A 27,475-nucleotide genomic window follows, 5' to 3' on the forward strand; every position below is an offset into this window, starting at 1 on the left:
AGCGATTCAAGCTTGAAGAGGTGGAAGACAGAGCTACTTTCGAATTTAAAGTATTAGTGTAGCTGAAAATGGTAAATCAAGATTAAACCATAATTTTTCAAAATAGGTCTCGACAAGCAATCACTTATCGAGCCGAGATGGCCCAGTGGTTAGAACGCCGGCATCTTAACCGATGATTTCGGGTTCAAACCCAGGCAGGCACCACTAAATTTACATGTGCTTAATTTGTTTATAATTCATCTCGTGCTCGGCGGTGAAGGAAAACATCGTGAGGAAACCTGCATGTGTCTAATTTCAACGAAATTCTGCCACATGTGTATTCCACCAACCCGCATTGGAGCAGCGTGGTGGAATATGCTCCATACCTTCTCCTCAACGGAAGAGGAGGCCTTAGCCCAGCAGTGGGAAATTTACAGGCTGATTATGTTATGTTATGTTATGTAAGCAATCACTTTTACAACATCATACAAAAACTAGAACATTTTAATAAATTTTGTAGTTTCTTTTACATCCAAATTGGTGCAAGTATTGTATATATGTAAATTATTTACAGCTCTATATTAAGTTACTTAGTGCATAAAACCATCGAAGTCGCGGTTAAATTCTTAGCACGGTACAAAAGGCTGCAACAGAATTCACTCCCCCGACGCTAGTTAGCCGTTTCTCTTCAAAACCGTAGCATAACTGAAGAAGTTCAACGTCAGACTTCGAGAAGTCCTCGGATGATCTATGCGGTGTTAATTACTGAGAGTACTTGAACAAGTTAGAATGCCTAGATCTTACTTATGTATATACTAGTGACGTAATCTTAGTTCATTCCGACAGGTATTTAAAGCGATTCAGAATGTACGAAGTGATGTAGTTCTTTATGGAATTAAAATACAAACTGCGATTTTTTGTGCTCAAAAAATTTTTTAACTGTTTTGAAAGAGGAACGTATTTCGAAATTTAGTAAAAGTTTAAAGATAAAATTAAAATATTTTATCGTTTCTCGTTATTTCGATATTGATGGAACGTCTGTTTGGTGAATTCGAATCGCTTTCAATTTAGGATTTGATTGACTCATGTGTACATAGATAAGCAAAACTTTTGCTAATGCCGACTGATCGCGTGATCTGACACACAGAGCGACACATCGACGTCACTATGGAAGGGCTATTAAATGTCACACTGCAGGGTAAATTTTGAGAGATTGTTGTGTCTTGTGATAGAAAGTATTGATCCTCGAGATGTTTTTCTTCCTTCATTTATACTCACTCGACGCTTGCTCAGATAAACCGACGAAATTCAATTATTTCAGCCAATGTCACACGACATATAACATCTCTCAAAACATTTGTATTTCACTTAATGCTATTAATAATAATAATAATTAAAAATAAATAACGAAAAGAAATAAAACGTATAAATTATTTTCAATCGTCATGTTTCTATGTCGTAACGTATTGAATATTGATAGTCAGCTAGACATCGCCTTTTATATATAAACATATTTGTATCTCCATTTACAAACCAATCCTATAGATATATTGAGATATATTGAACAGATTATGTGTTACAAATTAGCAGTTCATTCTCAACATAAATTTTCTCCTACATAAATAAAAACAGACGAAATACGGGCTACGATAGTAAGTGATCTATCTAGTTGACATTTGCCCTCAACACCGGTATTATGAAACATTAACTAATTGAAGCAATATTGCTAATGTCTACGTAAGATATACTGAAAGATCTCTTCAATTGATAATGAAACTTGGTTAATCTTCATTCGAACTAATACACAGGAGATAATAAGTTTGAGATGCTATTACTATTTTTTATGTTGCAGGTAAAGGCTATATAACCAAAATCGGAATACAATCTAGACCGCCTTGAGAATCCAGAATTTCATGAATACCAATAACAAAGATATTCAAATTCAATAAAGAATTAATAATACTATATTGTCATTGATGAATGACTGAGTCAAAATTGGACAAACTAATTGTAAATTGTTGAATATAAAGCATTCCTTACATCGATAATATGCCACCAAATTCGGGGACTAAGATGTTATGTATCTTGTGTCTGTAGTACTGGCTCACTGATCCTTCCAACCGGAACACCACGATATTAAGTATTGCTGTTTGCCAAAATAATTTCTGATAAGTGGTGTCTACCCAGAAGGACCTGCGTAATGCCCTACAACCAAATATCATCAACTTATGATCCTAAGTTTTATATTGTCATGCTAAAGAGTAATAAAAACATACATGCACAGTGAATTAACGATTACACTAATTAAGGATAAGTTACTATAAAAGGACGGACCAAAATATATACATACATTACATTGGTGAACATTAATTTGTAATATTTAAGCGTATTTCGTTTTTGATATAATAAGTATTTTAAACATATATTTTTTAATATTTAGTTTTAAATCAAATCAAGATGTGTCTTATTGAAGTAGGCTTTTATAAGAAAATTTTGAATCTTCATTTTAAAGATCTGTGTTAAATGTAAAGCTACCACTACTTCGGAATGTAGATTCTACCGAGAAGATCCAAGAAACTCAGTATTCACTCTATTCCAACATTTGAAATACAAATTATGTCGAAGATATGAAAATAATTTCCGCACAATAAAATGATATTAGATGTATGTAAATTTTCGTTTCGAATCGAATATCAAGATGTCTAAGTCCATCAGTGGAAACTCCTAAAGCCTGGGTTCAAGTTTCAAGAACTTGTGAATTCATTTGTCTGTCTGGAAGTTTGGATAGTTATGTATCTAATAAAATTAACACACGGTTGATACGTTTAACAAACAAATATTTTACATGACAACAAAAAATATATAGACTATTTTTTTTATTGCGTATAGATCAATCTAGGTTCTATTGAACTGAGAATTTAAATAAAACAATAATTTTATATATTATTTGATAACAAAACTTAATTTTCATAAAATATGTATTCTAAGGGTTTTAATAAAATTAACATTTTATATAATATTATCGGTGTATAGAATACGAAATACGTTTTTTTTTTTTTTATTTCTATCCTCTTCAGCCGTGTGTCGCACCAGACCGGAGTGATTGACCCGACGGAGCCTATTCTACACTAGCCATTCACCCCGGCGACTGCCAGACGACCTGTTACACAGTTCACTTGTTTGTAAATGTTTGTACACGTGACTGGTTATATGGAAAATAATTTTATGTATTCATTTAATAGAGAAAAACTTAATCGATCGATTTTATTAGCTCCGAAGCGTGATTGACATTTACGAGATGTTTTATGTCAATTTTTTCACTTGCCGCTAATAAAAGTCTTCGAAGAAATTAATTCTTAATCCGTTAATTTAATGATTGATTTCATAAAATGTGATGACATTTAATTTATTTACAATAACATTGACATATTAAATTTAAAAGTTATTGACGACCACAGGTTTCTTGGCCGGTGTAGCTATTTTTAAACAAATTTGATGAAGTGAACATTATGTTATGGCTGGTCGCGATAACAGGCACCTTCCTAATTTCAAACCTGATGTTAACTCACAACAACCGGTCTTATCTGATATCCAAGACATTGAGATGAGCACGATGATGATATACTTGGTGGTAGGGCTTCGTGAAAGCCCGTCTGGGTAGGTACCACCCACTCATCAGATATTCCACCGCCAAATAACGGTACTCTGTATTGTTGTGTTCCGGTTAGAAGGGTCAGTGTAATCACAGGCACAAGGGACATAACATCTTAGTTCCCAAGGTTGGTGGCGCATAGGTGATGTAAGGAATGGTTAATATTTCTTACAGCGCCTTTGTCTATGGGCGGGGGTGACCACTTACCATCAGGTGGCATATGTTCGTCCGCCTACCGATATCATAAAAAAAATAAAAAAAATCAATCTCATCAAGTTTTGCGGTGCTAAAGGAAATTTTTTAATTATTGTAATACTGCTTAAGGATAAAATAATTCGATATTCAAATATGTTAGGAACTAGTGGCGTCTGTGTAGGCCCAGCCACTCGTCTACTCTATTCTATCGCCAAACAGAAATAATTGGTATGTCTGTGTCCCGGTTTGAAGGTTGAGCGAGCCAGTACAACAAACATACGTGACGTGACGTGACGTGGCGGTAGAATATCTGATGAGTGGGTGGTACCTACCACCAAGTAAATGATTTAATCACGTCTAATTTTTATCATAAAGTAAAACTTGACAAAAATGTATACATCGAATGTATTTCTGTATCTGATATTGAATAAATCACGTCAATGTTAAATTTCTCTTTAAGTTTAAGTATACCTTAATTTACAAAACTGTTCTCTTTGCAATTTAGTCTATACTATGTTTGGTTTCAATACGAAATGTAAACACTTATTAGTCTTAAGAATAAGAGGCTCAGATTCGAGATTTACATAATTATATGAATTCTGTAAGTAGACACTCGAAATTCACCGCAGAACACGAGCGTGAAATATCAAAATGTGAGACGCAAAATAAATTATAATAGTTAAACTATTTTAGGATACACTTATCAAAATGGCGTATCATCATAAATTGATTGTCAACATTTGACGACTGAGATACGACGTGGATTCTTATAGAATTTCACTGCAGCTCTGTGTAGGCTCATCTGGTGTCTCCGGTGACTCAAAATTTACATAACATCATCCTCCATAAGAAAAATTGATGCAATGGAGCAATAATGTTTATAGCAAGGTAAACCGCGCGGTGTAGCCTGTATATTATAAATATACGGCTGCAAATATACGTAGTAGTAATGCTTGTCACGTTTGTAACTCACTCGTTTAATTTATCTAGACAGTCATTTTTATGCTCATACCATTTTAGTAGATTAAACTAACGCCGTATAGTTTTGGCATTGTCCTTTTTGATCGTAGAATACCTTAAGCCGTCTGAGAGGATTTATCGTCAGAACTTGATAGAAATCGAAAGTCTTTACGTTAATATCAAAGTTCGAGTATGAAAATTTCTTATTCAGTATTTCTGCCAGCTTAGAACGTTTTTTTATGAAATTTATAGGTAAATAAGAATTCTTTGAATTTAAATTGTTTTAAGGAAATATTAATTTGACTCCATTTTTTTATAAGCGCTTATCAATCGCCCGTCGGAAGAGAACACGTCAATTAACCTTAAACCTTATTCTTTTTTTGAAAGTACATCCTGTAAAGCGGTTGAACCAGGATAAGTTACTGACCGAAATACACTCAAAAGTCGAATGTTTTTTACACGTTTACTATTGGAAATTACTTAGGTCACAGAGCTACTAATAAATCGGAATGTATTTAATAAAGTTATTTCTTAAAGGCCGACAACGCCCCCGCAAGACCGAAAGTCCATTTAATTAATTTTAAGATTCGAAAAAGTTAATTTTAAGATAAATCCAAGATAAGACAAATATGCGAAGCAATACTTTGTTAATTACAAGCTCTTATTTAACTTGCTATGTTTGTTGATTGTATTGTATCCTTAGGTCAAATCATTTAAGCTTAGGGTAAGCATGACCAGGCAATTCTACTATCAAATTGGCACTTTATCGCAATCGAAACGAAACGTTAGTTTACGTAGTAGTAAACGCTGAATTTCTTTCGCCGGTTCTTCTCATGTCAGGATATTTTCTTTTCCGAACCCGTGTTAGTGTTTATTTTGACAGTCAATAAGTAAGTGTAATGCTTCTATATTGAATAAAGGAATTTGAGTTTGAGCTGAGTTTGTTGTCGTTCAGCTGTTTTCCTATTTTACTGACACAGCGATCTAGATGCGGTTCGGTCGAGACTGAACCGAAATATGATCGTATCATAACCGATATAAAAAAATAAAATCGATCCTTAGTTACGATTAAGTTTTAAGATTATTTTTGCGAAGCATCGTCGAAGTTGGGTCGGAATAGAATGGAAATGAATCATAACCGCTTAAAGTAGTAGAATTGTCCCCTGATTTTACACCCTGGATTGGCTTTAAACGAAGGTTTTCCAGCTGGACTCAAATATCAACAGTTTAAGCATAGAATGTTGTATATAAAAGATTAAGATTATAATATTTTTTACAATTATTAATTTTATATATAAAATTGTGAATTTTCCGTTTCACGTCGTATAGTTTTCTACACACGCGTTTTAAATAAAACTCTTTTGTTCCTTTCCTCGCGTACTACCTCATAAATTAAAAGATACGCCACAAAGAGACAAAGACAGGGTGAGTCATCTTCGTATTAATTATGCGCTGCAATTACAAAGTATTGTGTTCGCAGACATGAGGACAGACAAATTAGGGGTCTTTGGTGATGAGGGAAAAACTCTAAGCGGTTTAATTTACATATTTGTAAAGATAAGGACCAATGAGATACGTTTAAATTAGTAAGCAAATTGCACTTTGTTGGAGTTACTTTCAGTCGGATATATTACTTTTTTTTTTTTTATTTTCCTTTGGATAATTGTTCCCAAAAATTGAGCGTAGGTATACGTTTTAGCAGTGTACGTATATATATTGTACAAACTGAGATGGCCCGATTACCGAAGATTCAGCGGATTGAGGCTCGGACAAGCCACTGTTTTTTGTTTTATAATTGTCCCATGCTCAGAGGCAAAGGGACACATCATGGACTACAGGTGTCGGATAAAAAATACCACATGTGTATCCTGCCTGCCTGCCTGCCTGCATGATAGTTCACTGAAATGATATGGTCATTGGTCATGGATGACAATCAAAGGCATCCGTTAATGAAATAATTTCTAATATCTTTATCGTAAATAATAAATTTAATGACTTTTATCAGAAGAAAAAAAAGGTTTTAACAATTTTTATTCAACAAAATTTTGGCGAGGAAAGAAAGCATTCACCCAAATGTTGAAGAATTACAAGTACTCTTAAGTACACAATTTAATTTACATCTTAAAATAATTACTTTAAAGTCTATAATCCAACGATAAAAAAAGCAGTTGAAACAAGCGGAACCCTCTGGTGCCATCTAATTACATACGTAACGCATGACCCGGTCCGCTTAAAGGACTGCGTAAATACATTTCATTTTTCCATTAGAAAAACTTCAGTTGTCGTGAATCACAAATGTTATATGAAGATACACTTGTATAGTAATTACTCGTCAATGTACAACAAACAAAGAAAAAAAACATTATAGATCTAATTAAAGGTACCCCATTTAAATATACTACTGGTATGATTTGGTAAGTGAAAATGAACATTATCACTGATCAGTAATAGACGTCACAATGACGCCACGAATAATGGCTGAGGATATAGGAAGTGATTCGTTTTATCATTAGGCACATCAATCGACACATTTAGGGTGTACTCGTAAAACCGACTCGTATATACAGCAATCGTTCTTTTCTACGCTCTCTGCTCCCTCGTGGGTGCGTGACCGTACTTCATTGCTACTCCAATAGAGTGTTTGTATGATTAACGCAAAAAAAAGTGATTTAATTATTTATGACTTTTCTTCAATAGTAAATGATTTCAATATCCATCAATTTCGAGTTTTCATATCAACCAGGTGTCGTATGATAGTCACACAGTTTTGTACAATTAGCGGTAGAATTTTTTGCAAATCCTTCTGTGTATATTCTAGCGTCAAATAGTTGTGTTGTTATGTTCTGGTTTGAAGAGTGAGTGAGCTAGGGCTACAGGAACAAGGGACATAACATCTTTCAATACATTTTTTGTTACAGTACCAATGTCTACGGACAGTGGTGACCGCTTACTATTCTTTGGCCCATTTGCTCGTCCACCTACCAATGCGATAAAATAAACTTGAGATGACTTTACTTTTTGACCTAAAAAAAATAAATACGTAAATGTTATTATTTTTTAATTAAACATATAAATTCAATTTACGTCAGCGCGAAGGGTATATTCTACGGAGAAGATCAAGAGACCTAATGTCAATACATGCATGTAATAAGATTATATAAAATTAATAAAAAATATATATTAATCTAATCTATGAAGAACTCTGTATAATCGAAAGGTGTGAGCTTACATAAAATAAGAATCCCTAAACCAATAATACATTGCGACCAGCCCACTGCAACCCATCTCCCCTTACACAATCACTCCGATAACAGGCGCAAGCCGCAGTCAATAGCAAGATTAGTATTTGATTTTGACGTTATATAGACTATGAAATTCAACAGCTCAGATGTCAAGGGTGTCAAGTGTTAAAGCTAAACACAATATATATACAAATACACATACATACATCTAAACACATTACCCTCCCTAGTTCTAGTCTGGCTATGAAAGCTCTTTTGAAATCACTCTAAAATATTGCGCAAGGAGCTGTTATAAAATAAATATTTCTTATAACTGTCACTAAGGAAGGTACCCGTGTTGGCAGCCGGGATCGCTAAACAAAAGACAAACACACAACACCCTCTTGTAAGGACAGAAAATAAAGAGAGATTAAAAGTACGAACTGCGAATATCTGAGACCAGGGCTGAGAATGTTTCAGATTTATTTCGTTTAAATTTTCTTTGTGATATTGTTACTGTCTTGTTGGCCATGTGATTGGAGTCTAAAGCTGCAGATCCCGGGTTCCTGGGTTCAAAATAGAGGTCATTGGGAATTGTGGGATTTTCGTTGAGTTCTCATCTTGGAATCCAATGCATGATTTCTCGTATATAATGTTATTGCCTTGGATTATTGTATTGGAGTATATATGTTGTATAACTATATTCCCTGGTCTAGTAGATATTTCTTGAGATTTTGTACAGTGACATATATTTTTAATGGAATAATCATGAATGTCTATAGAGCCATCTTAGAAGAAGTTTAAAATATCCACATCTCTAACTACATGAGAATAGTTTTATATACATATGTATATTGAGAACCAAACGAAACTCAATAAACCGTATCATTAATCATTTTTCTCATGAAATATATATATATATATTATAGGTTGGCTAACAATCATATGGGCCACCTGATGGTAAGTGGTCACCACTGCCCATAGACAATGGCGCCACCAACCTTGGGTACTAAGATGTTATGACCCTTGTGCCTGAAGTTACACTGGCTCACTCACCCTTCAAACAGGAATACAACAATACTGATTACTTCTGTTTGGTGGTAGAATATCTAATGAGTGGGTGGTACCTACCCAGACGTGCTCGCACAAAGTCCTACCACCAATTAAATTACTGTGTATTACTGACTTAATACTTTTGATCCTTTACCGTTACAGTTCACTTGTATTCAAACTCGACCTTGAAATTTCACTTCAGTTACACTCAAAAAATCCGTTGCATTATTAATTTAAGCTGCACCTAAGTTATATTTGTGTTTATTAAAGATTGAGTATTCCTTGCATCACTTCACAATTATTCTAATTATAATTACGTTTAAATAAATTTATATGACAAGTGACAACCCTGAAGGAGAACAGAAGGCCGGCTCGGCGTCTACATCGCGCTTATTGAGACGTATTTGTCACCGTCCAAGAACCGGTGGCCTTTTGAAATCACAATAATAACATTAGTGCTCTTACAATTTCTGCACTTCTATATTTGCTCGTATCGTAATATATTGCGCTCTCCACTTCGTACGTTACGCGTTTTGATAAATTGAAAATCTTGTATTGTGTCTTCGATACCGCTGAACTGATTATTGTGAGTTTATCGAAACACCTTTAATGTTCTTACGAAGTCAGAAATATTCCAAGAACTATAATAAATATTTTAATAGTGACTGTAGCAAAATTAACTATCAGAACGAAAAAAATACGTGAGACTTAAGAAAAAGCTAGTAAAATTAATACATCGATTTTATCTCGAATATAAATAACCTAAAGGCGATTTCTTCACTCCATTCACGTTTCCATCAGCATATCGACAATTAGAACCATTTTTAAAACATTTCTAGAATCTTCTAATAAAATTTTATTTCTTACGGAGCCTCATCAGAGCTTAAGAACACTCCTCTTGAAGGGAAAGTTAGAAGCCTCTCTGGTCCAATGCATAAATTTTATTACGATACATATGTATGTTGCAGATTCCGTCTGATATCAAGTATCCTCAAGTGTTTTCCTTTAAGGCAGAGTAAGAACTGAATTAAAAATACAAATTAAAAATACTGATTCAAAACCTGCAATCTTTTTGTTCAACACATTTACATTTTAAACCATTGATATTAACCGTGTCAAAATATTTTAACTACGAGTTCCTCAAACATCCTTCGTCTCCGCCTGAACCCATATAAACGTCACGATAAGGTTTGTGAATATTTAAAGTACATTTTTCCGTTAATGACTCAACAGAGTGAGGTCAATAACCCGTCTCCGTCTGTGATATGCTAATCCGGTAAAGACGGCCAGCCTGAACGCAAATTAATTTCAAAGTCGACTACCTCGCCAGCGTTGGTTTGATTGATTACATCTTGGAACAAACACGAATATGCTTGATAATGAATATAATATAATATTGAACTCGTTAACAAATAATATGACCAAGTTTTAGCTAAAAGTAAAATTTAATTAATTTCTACGGCATGGTTCGCTATGTCATATAATAAAAATACAATAAACAGGATACTGTATGATCGTGCTCAGACTAGATGAGAAATGTATTATAGGTGACAACCGAAAAATAAACGGAACATCGGAAACGCACTTTAGGTGCGTGCATTGTAAGAGTCTTATACCCAACGCTGGAAAAACTTTTTTATAAAAATAAAACTACTTAACAACTATTAAAGCGTGGACTTATATAATCCAAAATAAATTCGTCTTAACGACATCCCGATGCCCGGTAGATGTTATCCATTGATTTATTACTATAATAATATTTAGCTACAAATAAGGCATACAATATACGCGCCCCAAGCACACACTCACACAAAGAAGGAAAACGGCTGCGTCTATGACAGCATGAGGGTGTCATGCCGCTAGCCGTCACGCCATCAACATATAGAAGGAAATTGTGACTTGCATGAGTTTTGAATCTCTAAGCGGACCAATGACATTAGCAGCCTGTAAATTTCCCACTGCTGGGCTAAGGCCTCATCTCCCTTTGAGGAGAAGGTTTGGAGCATATTTCACCGCCGAGCACGAGATGAATTATAAACACAAATTAAGCGCATGAAAATTCAGTGGTGCCTGCCTGGGTTTGAACCCGAAATCATCGGTTAAGATGCACGCGTTCTAACTGGGCCACCTCGGCTCGGACCAATTATCGTCAAATTATTACAGCTGAAAGCTATAACACTATAAGCTAGAACACAAAACTAACCTATTAAATCTAACGATTATTCAAGCAAGAATACACAATCAACAGGGAATCTAAAATCCATATTTACATTATTATAACGTATAATTATTCATAACCGAATTGGAGATTCACCAAAGAGCCAGAGTTTCAAATCACTGAAAACTTTCTCGTTTTACCTTTGGTAAGTCGCTTCAGTCTACCGTCCTTGCTTCAGCGTTTGGAAACTATTAGGGAATCATTTATTAGGTAACCTTGAGTGGGAAACGTCTTGAATTTGCCTAATGCATACTATCGTTTGGTCTGAATAGTATTAGAAGAATTGGTGAATTCGATAATGTTAGTGAGTTTTTTAGAAAATGAGTTTTATCAATTTTCCTATAAGCGAGCTGCATGTATAATAATATAATTATTACTGATTATATTTAAACATATTGCTCATCAATAAATATGTAAGACGATTGAATAAAAATAAATTTATCATCCAATAATAATAGAATTTTATACTAAACTAACACTTAAAAAAAGGAAACCCAACCTTAAATTTTTATTTTAGTGTATTTATTTTATTCTTTAGATTTTATAATCTTATAAAATCCTTTGTTTTTAATGAGAAGGGAGAGAGAGAATTAAGAAAAGAGATAGAGCTTTGTGTACATTTTACTCGTACGAAGTCGGGACGAGTAGTTAGTTTCGTATGTGATACTTCGTTGACTCCTGTAAATTATTTGGAAAATATTAAATTATAAAAAGAGTAGAATTTGAGTTCGCTGTCTCGCATGTAAGATATATAAATATAATTGTAACATATATATAATCACTTGTACTAATACTGTATTCGAAATAAAAATGAAGAACAGTTTTTTTTTACGGAAGCAGACCTTCGGAGATATCCGATGGAATAACACAACGATATCAACGCTCCACAAGCTGAGGTGTTTATTTTATTTTTTTTTATTTATTTATTAAGATTCACCAGTGGTAATTACACTGTTAAAGTAATAATTATGCTAAGTTACAAAGTTCTTATTGCTAAATGCATTACCTTTTAAGGTGAATACCGCATGCGAAAATAAGTGTGAGATAGTTATACATAAAAACAACAATTCTATGATCCTATGAAGTTAAACAAATAAACAAAATCTACCAAACATATCAAATTGTTACATATAATTATTTATTTATAATATAGTTTTTTACATTTTTACGAAACTTTGGCAACGAATCTCTGTGTCATCTCAGTGTTCGTAAAAGTATTACGTTTCAACGTGACACGTTATTCAAACTCCGAAAACAAACATTCATTCGTCTTGGCTTGCTAAAATTAATGACACACGGAACGGGTCGATTTGATGAATTGGATGAAGTTGACGAATGGAGGGATACCGAGCTCCACTTCAAATCAAATTTCACAAAATCCTTTCTCAATGCGCCTGTCTCTGCGGTCTCCTCCATCTATAGATTAGTATATAGTTCGAGCATTGAGAACCAAAATAGGTCGATGGTGTAACTCTAACGTGCACTTAATATTTTGATTTGATTTTTGCGTATCGTATGAACGTCGGTAATAGGTGATATACCATGATAGTTCATCACTGGACGTGTGTCAGCATAACAATGTATTTTTTAGTATTTTGTCGGTGATCAAATAAATAAATTCAATGGAAGCGATAGATTGCGTGTTCGACTTGGACAAAGTTTATGATATAATGCATGTATCAGATAAGAGTTTGATAAATGTATATCTGACGAAAGCCATTGAGTCAGGCAGCATTGCTAAGATTATATTAGTTCTTAAAACGAAAGATGGCCTTGATGAAGCTATTGATAGACATCTATGACAGTCATCATCATCATCCTCCTGCCCTTATCCAAATTTCACTTCGGGTCGGCGCAGCATGTCTTCTTCTTCCATACTTCTCTGTCAGACGTCATCTTACAAGTAACATTCTTTCTAATTGTATCGTCTTTCAACATAACCATCTATGACAGTCATATTTTGTTTATTATATAGATATGTCACTCCGGATCTCCATTACATAAAGTCGTAACAGCATTTGAAAATAAGATACCAGGAAATCTCCAAAATTTATTGTTAGGGCTTTGTGCAAGTCCTTCTAGGTTAGTATCACCCATACGAGTACTTATCATAAATATTAGGATATTTGTGTTAAGTACTCGTACATCTATCAATTCAGCATCATACAAAAGGTCTTATCAGCCATAATATTCACTTAAAGATAAAAGGATACAAGGACGATTATTAATAAAAATAAAGTTTCTTTAATTTTTTTTAATACAACTATTAAAAATTCATCGAATAGAAGAATTACATTTGCTTATTGATGGTATAATATCCACCAGCGGTTCGGAATGAAATACCCCACCAACCGGAAAACTAGAAAAACTTGCGAATGAAACTCAAGAGCATGATTATATAAATTGTCAAAGAATTGAAATCAGTAAAATACAAATAAACACGTTGATTGTAAAATTATATGAGTTACGTATAAAGTGGGCCACGTCAACGCATTGTTTGATCAACAATAAAATTTAAAAAAGAAAACTAGATCCCTACTGTTAATAGCCCTCAATCGTATACATAGAACCGCAGTAATTATTCTCATACATATATCGAGTGGTACCCGGCCAGTAATTAAATTCGATATTGTTACTTTGAATTGAATATAGCAACAGACTCGTATCGATGCAAAATATTGATTTCAATGGGCTCAGCGAATGAATGATTTTACATGTTCAATTGTATGGAATCACGAACTATGCTCTTTAAAAATAAATTCATTGTTTAAAATTAGAGGACATTGAAGTCGTTATAAATCATCATCGGTTTATTGGTTTTGCAATTATTCTAGTTTAAGGAAATATATACATAAAAAGCGTATATATATATATATATATAACGGTGAGCCGGTAAGATTGTTTGGTTCGGGGTCACCATCTTCGTCATACATATTCACAAATAATACAACAAATCGATAGCTGGATTATCGTATATTGATTTTTACAATATTTCATTGGCCGCGACCACATCTGTCTTATCCTGCTTGACAACTGACATTTTATGTTTTTCTAACGTGACAAAGAGTGATTGACTTCACTGGCCATTCAGAATGAAATCTCAAAACTAAGAGATTACAATCAAAGTATTTAATTATCTGACGCTGCGACATATATATATATAAACACAAGAGAGGCACAAGGGACGTAACATCTTAGCTCCCAAGGCTGGTGGCACATCGGTGATGTAAGGAATGGTTAATATTTCTTACAGCGCTTACATAGACATTACCATTGATGTAGGGCAGTGGTGACCACATACCATCAGGCTAATTTACCTGTCCGCCTACTTATTTCATAAACAAACAACCAGACGTCATTTGCTAATATGTAGGAACAAACTCGAAGATTGAAAAGCGATTTTCAATAATTACTTTGATAATTATAATCTCAGATCATGAAACAAAAGATACTTGGAGCGCATGGAATGTTACAAATTGCCGGGAATTTGAAACGATGCTTTTTGTTAACACGTCAATAAATAATTAATAATAAAAGTCCTGTCAATTTTGATGAAATATAGAAAAGATAACAATCTTCAGATGTCACGTGACATTATTCAAAAATCAAAATCAATATCAGACATTATGATATCCGAAATGTAAGTCTATTCGTTCACGTCCCTTTTTGATATTCCCTTAACTAGCAACATTTCGGCTGTCAGGTTTTCTCTACGTCATATTGACGTTACCAGCATGTACGATAAAAATAAATAAATCCTAATTAAACTTTTTGATGCTTCGACAAATACGTACTTTATTCAAACAGAACAGAAACAGTAATTTTACAGAAATGTCATTCTTATTTTAACGACTCGTAATAAAATTAAAAGTTTACTTCAAAAGTTGTCAGCATTATTGTATCATATTATTATTGTTGAGCACAGAGTAAATAAATATTTTTGGGATAAATTGTTTTGTTTGGCTTTAATTTATTATGTGATATAAACAACATTTTTAACAAAATAAAGTCATATTTTTTTTATCTAATTCGCTGTAACTGAGTGTGAGTTCAATATTGGTCTGCAATATTTTTTTAAGGTGTAGGTAGGTGAGCAATCATTGTAAGTGGTCACCACTACACATAGGCATTAGCGCTGTAAAAAATATTATATATCGCCAGTGCTCCACGACCCTTGAGAGCTAAGATCTTAGGTCCTGTGCATGTAGTTACACTGCCATCTCGCGCTTCCAAACGGAACACAACAATAAATATCACCGTTTGGCGGTAGATCTGACGAGCGGGAGATACCTAACTAGACTAGTGTTTCAAATTAATAATAATTCATACGACATTTTTGTGTAGACTTCATAAAATAAATTAAAGTCAGTTATATAACAAGGTACGCTTCATTCTGATAATATATTAAAAGCATAATTACAGCACATAATCTAGGATTGGTTTAAGCGTCAAAGTGGTGTACGCATCAATGATATTCGATACGCCACTACGCTTTGATGTGCCACTTTCAGGATCATCTGCAGCGTACAAGTACGAAATGTGACAAGTGACAAACGTTTCATCGTACAATTTTAGCCTTTATTACTTAACGATACGGCTTAATTTAGTATTAATGTTTTGACACTCGATATTATACTGTTAGATTGGTAACGTTGTATTAAAAGGTGGATTACAATTATTGTTTGAAATTAATTTATTGATATTGAATAATATTATGTAATATTAACAATGCACGTCTGAAACTATATAATTAGCGTAATTATTTTACATTCGCTGTTAAAATCGAAGTTAATCCAACGAAATTCTTAACATCATCGAAAATATAAAATACTAGGAAAACCCAGCAGACGTATCGTACAACGTCTGCGCTGATTCCACCAGGATGTTCTGGTGGTCATCCGGCTGGTCACCAAGTGTTGGTGAATACACGATGTTATCCTGTATGAATTTGCATCTTAATCGATGATTTCGGGTTCAAACCCAGGCAAGCATCACTGAATTTTCATGTGCTTAATTTGTGTTTGTAATTCATCTCATGCTCGGCGGTGAAGGAAAACATCGTGAGGAAACCTGCATGTGTCTAATTTCACCGAAATTCTGCCACATGTGTATTCCACCAAACCGCATTGGGGCAGCGTAGTGGAATATGCTCCAAAACCTTCTCCACAAAGGGAGAGGAGGCCTTCGCCTCCTGTTAATATAAAAAAAAATCCTTTACAGCAAAAAAACAAGAGATGAATTATAATAGATCGTGTAAACTTTGTGTATATCCCGACCTACGGCCTGAACCCTCAATTTTAACTCGGCATGACTTCTATTTGTGGAAAAGACATATACTTCAATTCTCATTGAAATTTTAAACACTTAAATCTACTCACAGCTGAATCTAAATCGTAAAACATTTCATGAATAAACATTATAAAACAATACACCACTATAAAGCCGCGGCTCGTAAAAACTTGTATATGGACCATCAAATATTTTGCACCTCAAACGAGGGTGTTACTATAAAAAGTGGAACGACACCATAATGTGCTTTTTCGGAGTTCATATCCATTGATGCGTGAGTTAGTGGGCTAGGTGGAGGACGATAGCGGAAATTCAATGGACGTTCTACAAATGATTAGTGATGTATGCAACGACTAAGGGGATCCATTTTATTACGCCACTGTTTTATAGTTCCGTCAATGGCCTCTGGGAGCGCTAGTTGTAAGTTTTAGACGTTGTGGCCAGAATTCAAGCGGGTGTTTGCTTGCTTGAATTTTCAATATAATTACAAAACAAGAATGTTTTCTTTTGCTGCGATATTTAAAAATATAATGTTATGGATTATAATGTAATTTTTAAAAATGTATTGTACAAATTATAAGTTGAATTCATCTGCATTCTTTAGTAATGGCAACTTTGTGCAATGAAAAAGTCAGATCAAAGATTGGTGTAAACAAACCTAAAAAAAAAAAATGTAAAGATTCGTTTGTAAACAAAAAAATAGTTTCAAAATAGTGAGTTTAATAATAGAATACAAAAAATCTTCAGACGGTTATTAAGTATCGATTTCTTATTTTAAATCAGTAAGTATATCAAATATTCCAAATCGATTAAATAATTTTGAAATTATAAATCGCTTAGTTAGTTGTCTTAAACTAGGAAGAGTCGAACCCCAAATCCTACTGTTTTACGACTAGCCTTTGCCGTTCAGCAGTGAATTCTTCCCCATTCTCATTTATAGCGACCAATGAAAACTGTGAATGTTATTCATCGGATAGAATACATATAGCTCCATTCCAAGCGACATTGGTTACATGCTTTTGATTTTTACTATTATTACATGAACTTTATGTTACATTTTAGGTTATGTGATCGTTCAGAATTTTAGTTATCGGAAAACATTTCCTTTTAGTTATCGTGAAATGTAAGAAAATGTTTTATATTTGTCGAAATACCTTCTCGTCTTTGCTGTTTTGGATTTTTTGGGGAAGCTTCTCTCCAAGCTGGTGAATATAGAAATGGAGATTACCAACCAACCTATGTAGATTTTCGCATTATATTTTCCGTCACAGCACATGAAAATTTACGGTTGTCTGGATTTGAGCGCGCTATCTTTGATTATCATTTCACATGTGCTGTCTACTGAACTATCTTGACTTAATGAAAATGATTTATAGAATTGCAACATTTTTAGAAATAACATTGAAGTTTTAATAAAGTTTTTTCATTATCAAGATAAGAACCTAATTGAATAAACAAAAGTCATCAGTAGCGTTAATAGATTTATATGTCTCGTCTTCCAACTTTATTTGTTGATTTGCGGCTCAACACAAAAAGACTTACCTTGTTTCCAGAGAATTCCATTATAACTTATCCAGCCATTGGGATTTACCCTTAAGAAATTATCTGCCAGCCCAAATTTCTTCCTTTCTTTTGAGTTTCCGGTCCATTCCATTTTCTTCTGACAATCAAACCGTTTGAGCCGAGGCGTAAGTTGAAAACATTTCTCCCAAACCTCTGGCCCTGCCATCAACTAATACGATTGGAATATTTGTGACAAGCGGACAGCGATTTTATCTTTATTAATTTCGGATATAATTATTTAGATCTATTTATACTCACATCGCATCGATTTACCAAAAATTTAAGGCATTATATCGAAATGCCAAAGTCATATACATTACAACCAATTTTTTCATCAACTATGTAAATATTTTTTACGTTATATAAAAAAATAATATGGCTCATATCTACATTGACTTACAGGAACTAATGACGAAAAAAGAAAAACAATCTAAAAATAATACAATTATAGTTGATGAATCATTAAAATAAAGAACGAATGAACAGAGAAAATGATCCAACTGCCAAAATAGTTCACCAAGTTTATTTTAAACTCCAAGGCTATCCAAGCAATTTAATATAATAGCCAAAAAATTCATACTTGTACACAGTGAGCCAGTATAATCACAGACGCAAGGAAAATGACTACTGCAGGCCTTTTCTAAAATAAATAACTTCATTGGCGTTCATAAGTCAACAGCTTATGACTCAAGTCATCCGTTTCAGGGAAAGCCTCCCACTAATGGCGCCCGGTGGAGGGCACTGTTGTTTACTTTTATTGTGAAAATAAATCTGTCTTAACTGTCCCGATAATCGCTACTAACTGCTCGCCTGATGTATTGCCCTTTATTACTGATTGAGATTAATAAAAATGTCTTTTATTTTTTTACGAAACAGCTGCGTGGTTTTTAACTTTTTAACGATTAAAGTTTTAATTTGCGTACCAGTATCCAAAATGTATATTCTGGACGGTGCGAAAATTATTTTTATTGATTGTTAAACCTTAATTAAAAAAGATACTGCATAATGTGTCAAATTAAATTGTTTTTAAAGAATTTCAAAAAAGGAGCATCACAGGTCGGCCGTATATATGTATACTTTGTTATGTTTTTCGAGTTTAACTATTCTGTCTGTGAATCCATTTCGATAATCCTTTGTGCGTTGATTTTAAGCTTCAGTGTAGGTTCACTTAAATTTCACTGATATTGAATGACTTTAAGAAATTTACACTGTAGATTTATTGCAATTAAAGTCATATTTTAGAGTAAATAGAATACTTCATAAATGTAGAAAAAAGTATTCCAAATAGTTTTATAATGAAATGTCTTTGAATTAACAAAAATAAACCTTATTATTGTCTACATAGAACTCCTTATTCCTTACATTAAATATTTTCTACTGTCGATACTAACAAATACTTTTTAAAAGTTAGTGTAACTTCCAAAATCATAGCAATTGAAAATAAACTGAAAATAGGTGCGCGGCAAGTACGTGTGTCGCTCCTACTTCAGACACGCTTGGAGGGGTGGGTTGTGTATCTAGCCTACTTCAGTCTGTGGTGACAGTAAATACTGCTATTTTGGAATAAATAAAGCTGCAGAATAACGACAAAATAGGAAATGTTAAGGAGCAATAATTGATTAATCAAATCAATTAATCACCAATGAAATAATGTACGTAGTATAAATACGTATTTGACGTATTGATTGAGCACCTGATGGTAAGTAGTCACTACTGTCCATAGACAATGGTGCTGTAAGAAATATTAACAATTCCTTGTATCACCAAATCGCCAACCTTGGGAACTAAGATGTTATGTCCCTTGTGTCTGAAGTTACACTGGGTCAATCACTTCAAACCGAAACACAACAATACTGGGTCAGTACTCAGTATCGGTATGTTTCAACAGCAGTCTGTTTGGCGGCAAAATATCTGATGAGTGGATGGTACCTTCCCTGACGGGCTACCACCAAGCCCTACCACCAAGTAAAGAAGAAAAAAAAATAAGAAGAAGAAAAAGTTTTACTTGGTCGTGGGGATTTGTTCAAACCCGTCTTTGCATCATATATACTACCGCCAAACAATAATACTTAGAATTTGATTGTGGTTTTAGCTCTTTACTTCTCCCATACAGTACATAACGTCTTAGTTCTCACCAATGTCTAGGGACAGTGGTGACAAGTTACCACCAGGTTGCCCACTTAATATGCCTACACATTTTAAATTTAAAATTAAATTTTCAAAAATATAGCTTTACACTTTGCTTGAAACATTTCAATGAAAATATATTGAATTTAATTAGTTGTTGGTTTAAGTTGAACCTACTAAAATGTGCACACAAGTGCACGCCATTTTACGGTTCTATATAAAAGACCCTAACTTAACTTGCCGGTTAAATTTTAACTGTCAAAGTTAGTTTAGTACCTTCAATGTTTAGGTGTGACGGAGCTAAGGGTATTGACACACGGGAAAAAAATTATATTATTTTACTAGTTTAAAAAATATTCACATGGAAAAAATGCTTTAAGATTAAGATATTTTATGATATTGTACAAAAATATAAGACATTTCGTAATAATGGTGTTAATTAAAGTAAGGTTTCCATTGCCTAATGTTTTTTTTACGCAGAAGACATAATTTCGAGGTCTCGTTGCGCTGTTACAATTTTTTGTTACTTTCTACAATTTTGGTCGACGTAATTTTTTTGCTTGATTTCATTTCGTATTAACAACAGAAGACACAATTCTGTGGTTAATCTTTACTATAAATGCGAACGAAACTGACTGTCTGTTACTCTTTCAAGGCCAAACCGCAAAACCAAATTCGATAATATTTGGTATAACGCAAGTTAGAACCCCAAGGAAGGATAAAAACTACATTTTTATGCTTAACGCCTGACGAGCGAACCAAAAATGGGAACAAAGCCGCGGGCGACAATTAGCTTAAAATATTTTAGTATCAGTATTCTTTGCGAGTTCTTCATTGACCCAGAAGTTGTCAGTTATGACAGTTGTCTAGTAGTCAGAATTGATCTGATTGGTATTACAGTTAGTATAGGATGAAATAATCTCAATTATGGTTGGTTACTATTGGATGTAGTCCATTGAATCTAATTGGTAATCACCGATTGCATTCTCTTCACCAAATCCCAAGAGCGGCCCAACCAGTGCACTAGTGTCCTCTTTTACTAAAATTGTTATACAGGTAAATCAACGAAAACATTTATACAATAATCTAAATATCTGCCGTTACAAACGGTAGCCAGCAACGTTATGTATATTTAACCGTTAAAGCATAATCGTTGCCTACCCACCATCGTTTCAGTAGTACGTATCATGTTTAAGTGACAACATAAAAACTAGAATCATTTTAGAAGAAGATTTGGAATATCTATACGTCACGACGTTGTATGTCTTTTAGGTAGTTTTTAATTTATTCACCGTGATGGCCCATAGTTCAAGAAGTGATGAGACCAAGTACCACTAAATTTTAGTGCTTGATTTGTATTTATAATTCATCCCGTGGTTTGCGGTGAATGAAAACATCGCGAGGAAACCTGCACGTGATGCATGAGAATCTGCCACGTGTATCCACTAACGTGAGTTAGCCAGCAACCAGCGCTTAGGAGTAAGCTCTAACCCTTTTCCAAAAAAGGGAGAAGGGCTTTGGCCCAGCAGTAAGACGTTAAAAGGTTGTTACTTTACTTTTACTTTTTTACTTAATTTATTTTAAAGAGTTTATTAGACATAAGTCACTTGAGTTCGTCATAAAAAATGTAATAGAGTTGCTTTAAAAACATATTGGTTATTACTGCTTTACATATATAATAACATATTGCATTATATACGTCAAGTAAAGTCAGCCGAATATAGGGACCATAAATCTTTTCATACTTTTAACTACAGGCCTTGATTTTAATAAAATAATATTAATCTACGAATTATGTGTGCGTGTCCTTAAACATATCGCACAGTCATAAAATATATCACAGTTTACGCGCAATTTAATTGTTACAGCCGAAAATATAGTTTGTGGTTTAATACGTAACACGAATGTTACTAAGGTAGTTTAATGTTTCAAACTGACATTTAATTAATAACGGCGAATGTCTAAATTATTTCATAATAAAGTAATGTATCGTACATATGACGCATAGACGGTCATTAATTATTTTGATAAAACAAATGAAATATCATAAAATATTTATCATTCAATTAATAGAGTGTTTTTTCGGCTTAATTTTTTATTTAATTTGTACAATTAAAAAGTTTTCAACCCGAATATGCCTTGCCAACTTCCTTCTTGAGGAGGTTTGAGCTGCTACTGCGTGATGGAATTTCACTCGACAAATATTGGTTTCATTAGACATATTTAAAATAAAAGAGCAAATCAACGGTGGTGGTCCAAGTTTGTACGCACAATCTTTGCATAATATTTATGTTTTCAATCCATTAGGCAATCTCGGATCCAAGTTTGTGTAATTCAAATGTAGATTTTATATTAAACACTTTAAGCCTCAATTTCCTAAAGTATTATTTTGGCGTTTTAGCTTTTCTTGCTTTCCAGTGACAATATATAGTTCTTAAGTGTGTGTGCGAATACTGGTGGACTCTCATAATCCGAGGGTAAGCTAAATTGAACAAGAGAGGAAAGAGTTTAGGTGCAATACCAACAGCTTTACATATTTTCCGAGGCACAAGAGACACTTCCATATTTCGAGATAATTTTCCGTCATAAATACCAAATAACTTTTTATTGACCTGAGCTGTGGTACACAGAACCTCCAGATCTGCAGCCTTTTATATAGCCATTAGACAAACGCGGCATTTATATACATCTCAATCAATCTTGTATCGATTAATATGCCTTATTTCACGTAACATAAGATGCAAATTTCAATGAATTAAAAAAAACTAAGTATACGAGTATATCCACAGGAATTTGTTTACCTATTAAATATATTTATGTGATCTAGTCTACATATACTTTTAATTTAATCCGTTTAAATTAAAACTATGTTTTACAGAAAGTTAACAATTAGACTTAAAGAAAAACGTTTGACTACAAAATCGTTACAGTGTAGCACTAAAATTACTTAAGTCACAAAATAAATGCAGGTTTATTATTATTATTATTATTATAAACAGAGTGTTGCGACAGCCACGTACTAAAATTTATTAAACAATTCTACCGACCCTCCCAAAGAGTCATTCAGTTCAGACAGCAAAAATTGCTGCCGTTTTCCGCAAACCAAACATCAAAGCGTCGCCAACATCGGGAACTAAGATGTTATGTCCCTTGTTACATTAGCACACTCGCGCTTCAAACTGGAACACAACAATACTAAGTATTAAATGTTGTTTGGCGGTAGAACATGTGATGGTGGTGCCTACACAAAGCCAAGCAATATAAATTATTTTTCAGTTCACTAATATAATTTACGTTTGATTTTAAAATGAATCAAATTAGTAATTATTTCATTGTATTATAATCGTTTTGTTTCGGTTCTGTCAATATAAGATTATACAATTGAAATGATCCTGTGGTGGAACTCCTTCGTGTATATGTTCGAGCCAAACTCTTAAACCTCAATAGAGAAGTAAATATACAGCACGTCTGTGTTTGCTTTTAATTAGTTGCCGTTGCATCCCCCACACATCCGCGTAATGGACGGTCGTTAATCGTGTCCATTATACCACGACAATTGCTAAATCATATCTTACTTTGTGATGCGGTGTCAAACTTCAAGATCATATTTGAATAGAACGTTTTCATGTGAAACGTTTATGCCACAAAAGTTGACACAAAAAGCATTTCTATGAATATATTTTCTTTTTCTTTACAATGCAATCTATATTTTTATAGAATCCCTAAATATTTCTTACATGAACAATGTCTGTGGGTATTGGTGAGCACTTAAAATCGGGTGGCTCTACTTAAAATTTGTGAATTATATATTGTGTTTAATATATACTCGGGTTGGAGGTATTCATAGTGGCTTGTACAAAAAGAGCGGCAATATGTTTGAGAGTACAAATAAAAGCGCCATAATTGTGAATTATCTAGCGACCTGTAGCGGGTTTTGTTAATTTAAAATTTCTTAGTAAGAGATTTTTTAGGATTTTAATCAAAGTCAAGTCAATGTCAAAAATCTTTATTCAATATAGAAGTGTTTACACTTGCTTATTGATAGTCAAAAATCTACCACCGGTTCGGAATTTAACACCTCGGACCTGAGAAGAACCGGCGAAAGTAACTCAGCGGGATATGTACAATAATAATTATATTTTAGTTATTTGAAGCAGCCTGGAGGCGATCATTTCATTCCCAAAGTGTGCAGTCAACTAAAAAGTCATTAGTGTTGTAATATCCTTTACCACACAAACGCTCTTTAACGATTCTTTTGAATTTTATAATTGAATAATTTTGAACGTTTTCTGGGATCCTGTTGTAAAAACGTATACATTGCCCCAAAAAAGAGTTACTAACCCTGTGTAATCGGGTACTTGGAGTAACAAGTTTATTCTTGTTCCTAGTGTTAATAGAATGTACGTCACAATTTCTGGGAAAATCGTTTATGTTTTTGCGTACATACATAACATTATCAAAAACAAATTGAGAAGCGACAGTCATTATTTTAATTTCTTTAAATTTACCTCTTAACGAATCTTTTGGGCCCAGGTTATAAATAGCACGAATAGCCCTCTTCTGCAGTACAAAAATGGTATTAATGCCGGCTGCATTACCCCAGAGTAGGATGCCATACGACATTATACTGTGGAAATAACTGTAATACACAAGGCGAGTCGTATCCACATCAGTCAAAAGTCTAATTTTTTTTACCGCAGAGGCTGCAGAGCTGAGTCTATTCGCCAATTTATTTATATGGGGGCTCCATTGCAGCTTAGAGTCTATTGTCATACCAAGGAACTCTGTTGATTCTAAAACATCTAATGCTTCCCCGTTTAAAAGTACACTCGTTTTGACACATCTTACATTGGAAGTAGTGAATTTAATACTTTTTGTCTTTTTACTATTTAACATTAAATTATTAACACTAAATCAATTTACTATTTCAGAGAGAGCATTGTTCACATCGTCATATATTGAAAGACGTCTTTTTATTTTTAAAAATTAAAGAAGTATCATCAGCAAACAATACTATCTCGAGTTTATCACCTAGAAGATGTGGCAGGTCATTTAAATAAACAAGGAAGAGAAATGGTCCAAGAATTGATCCTTGAGGGACCCCCACAGTAACTGGAGACCTGGGAGATCTCTTTCCATTTACATCAACCCTCTGAATCCAATTGCTCAGATACGAAATCAGAAGACTGAGTGCAGTGTCCCTAATTCCATAATGACGTAGCTTCCTGACCAAAGTTTTGTGTTGCACACAATCACAGGCCTTAGATAAGTCACAAAATATCCCTAAGGCATCCTGTGACTCCTCCCAGGCCATGTAAATATTTTTAACGAGCTCAACACCAGCGTCAGTTGTCGAGCGACCCCTTGTAAATCCAAATTGTTTCTTGTGTAGCAACTTGTTATTGTTAAAATGTACTAGCATTTGATTTAGTAATAACTTTTCAAAGATCTTACTAAGAGTTGGTAGTACAGAGATGGGCCTATAGTTGTTGGGGTCTGATGTACTTACTACCTGACTTAAATATTGGTAATACTCTACTATGTTTCATGAGGTCAGGAAACACGCCACTAAATATTTTATATATCATTTAATTTTCCTATATTTTTTTCCCATGATATATAACCATCAAGACAGCTTAACTTTGTAACTGTAGTAATGTCATTATATTAAAATTATCAACTCTCAGCATTCCTTCTCTCCGTGGACCTTAGCGTGAAGTATTGTACCCTTATAGCCTTTCTCAAAAACTCAGCTACCAAATGCAAAAAAAAAAATCCAAAGCCGACCGTTTGTTCATGCAATTAGCGCATTCAAACAAACATAAAATCTACAGCTTTATTATATTAGTACGAATAGCACGTACGACAATGGAAACACACGCCGAATCGTTATTTTACTTGACTTGCAACCTTTTTCACATTGCAACGAACATGTTTCAACGTTAATCTGTTGTTTACGCGGAAATTAAAGCATTTTTAAATATAGTTTAGTTTATTCGCTTCACGTGTTCGTGTACACATAAAGCATATTTTAAGAATTATATAATTTAAGCCGCGTTTCAGATTATAACCCGATACTAAGTTACATTCTTAACTAAGCAAGGTTTAAGTTAACTTAAAAATTTATGTTATGGTAAATATCAAAATCGAACAGTGAAAGAAATCGAGTTATTAATAAATGATGTCTGGACATTTACTGTGGATTTTGAAAAGCGAAAAGTTGCACAAGGGCTCGTTGTTTTCCCGAACAGATATGACTTATCCCCCTCCTCCAAGAATAGAGTCTTTTCGTTCCTTGAAGGCCGGCAACGCACTTGCAAGCAACCTTGTGTTCCAGATTTCCATAGATGGCAGTAGTCACTTTCCATCAGGTGTCACTCCTAACCTTTCGCAAAATATTATATAAAAAGGTACAATAATATTGTGATTGACAGACTGTGACGCTAAGGCTTACAATGTGAACGTATACGTTACTTTTTTCAATTTTTAAAATATTTAAGACCATAAAAAAGATAGATAGATATATTTAGTCTGTGGAAATTCAGTACTAATATATTATGTCGTTACGGCCGCGCTATTTTATAAAAAACCTATTGAATTTAAAAGGCTCATAATCTTGAAACTAGAGATTCTCTTCGGTATTTTTGAACAAAGAAGGAATACTTACAGTTGCTTCGATATATTGCATATTTACATCAATGTTATGTATATTCACAGTAACGTTGATCACTTCGATAGAATCAGATATCATTGTATGAGGCGTAGGGATAAACTTATAACGCCAAGTTTCCGACTCCGCAAAGTCAATAAGTCCTTCTTGGCAAGGTATTCGTTTCTATAGTAAAATTCCGCAGATATTTATAACTTTGCCAATTCATAAATTCAAATCATTTGTTAGAAAAATATTAATAAATAAGACATTAATCAACTCAAGATTATATAGACGATAAAAAACTGTGGAGCTAATACTTGTTGAGTTCAGTCAGGAAATGTTATATATAATTGTACTTAACTGACATAAAGTTTTTTTTAAATATTGAAAAAAAGTAAATACTGAGTTTCTTGCCGGTTCTTCTCGTTAGAATCTACATTCCGAACCTATAGTAGTTTTACTTTTAATGTGATCCTGTAAAATTACTAATCAAAAGTGTTTGTAAAAAGCCTACTTGAATTAAGTATATTTTTATTTTTTTGCTAGTCGGGAAATGAATGCTAGCC

This window comes from Vanessa tameamea, chromosome 18 (genome assembly GCF_037043105.1).
Source record: "Vanessa tameamea isolate UH-Manoa-2023 chromosome 18, ilVanTame1 primary haplotype, whole genome shotgun sequence".
Taxonomy (NCBI): Eukaryota; Metazoa; Arthropoda; class Insecta; order Lepidoptera; family Nymphalidae; genus Vanessa; species Vanessa tameamea.